This window comes from Siphateles boraxobius, unplaced genomic scaffold (assembly GCF_051911475.1).
Source record: "Siphateles boraxobius isolate OS27281-9 unplaced genomic scaffold, OSU_SipBor_1 378, whole genome shotgun sequence".
NCBI lineage: Eukaryota > Metazoa > Chordata > Actinopteri > Cypriniformes > Leuciscidae > Siphateles > Siphateles boraxobius.
This window is the reverse complement of record NW_027509006.1, coordinates 5,001-6,207: the sequence shown is the minus strand read 5'-3', so window position 1 is coordinate 6,207 and position 1,207 is coordinate 5,001.

The window sequence follows — 1,207 nt, the reverse complement described above, 5'->3', positions numbered from 1 at the left end:
GCCTGGTCGATTGGAACTTTGGACGCGCCTGGGGACGGCCCCTGCCCGGTCGCGAGACCGCTTTGGGCAGCTTGCTCCTCCCCGCTCTGCGCGTCGACGCTAGACGCGGCCTCCCTCCGGGGAAAGCAGGCCGTGTCGACTCTCGGGAGACTCAGATGGCCCGTCTGAAACGAATGTCCGCGACGGCGGCGGCGGACGCGGGCGCGTGGAATTCGGAATCGGACGGTCGGGGTGGCCGACACCCCCCGGTCCAGTCTTCGAGCCCGACCTTCGCCCCGCTCCTCCCCGCCCGAAAAGCACCTTTCCCGGTTACGGCCTTGATCCAGAGGCCTCCCACCCTGGCCCCGCCTGACGGACGGTTCCTCACGCGCCCTATGAGCGGCCGTGCCGCCTCGAGCCCCAGGGCCGAGCGGAGCGAGACCCGTGTGTAGGAAACCCGCGCGTGGTGGTTCGCCGTCCGGGGTCGATCCCGAGGTAAAAAAAAAAAAAGTACCATACGCTTGTCGGTCTGGGTAAAGGGCGAAACGACTCCGGGGGCTTGACTCACCCCTGGAGCGACGGAGGAAGGTGCACCTCCGAAAACTTTTTGAAAACGGACACCGTCCGTTGCAGACGAACGAGATTCCCACAACGACCAACCTCCCTGGAAGACTCCCAGGGAGAGTGCCTCGGGTTCGGGCACGGTCAAATCCGTCCGCGTGACGGAGCTCCCTTCGGAGCGACGTCGGTCCTAAAACGGACCTTGGGGGTTTTGTCGAGGAGGGCGACAAACGCTCCCGCTCGGACAAGGTGACGGAGGGCGGGCGCCCACGGAGGAAAGGGCGAAGGAAAAAAAACGGACAGAGTCCAAAACGGTGCGGTCCACCCAGATTCCCACGTACGCGAGACTCTCCGGCTGGCAACCGGGGAGAGTGCCTAGGTGTCGGGCACGTACGAATCCGTCGGCGGTGACGGAGCTCCGGTCGGAGCAAAGACGGTCCTAAAACGGCCCTTCGGGGTTTTGTCGAGGAGGGGACAAGCGCCCTGCTCGGACAAGGTGAGAGAAGGCGGGCGGCCCGCGGAAGGAGGCAGGCAGGCGATCCTCCTAAAGAAACGGACAGAGTCCGAAACGGTGCGGTTCACCTGGGTCACCACGTACACGAGTCTCCCCGGCTGGCGACCGGGGAGAGTGCCTCTGTCTCGGGCACGTGAGAATCCGTCCCCGGCG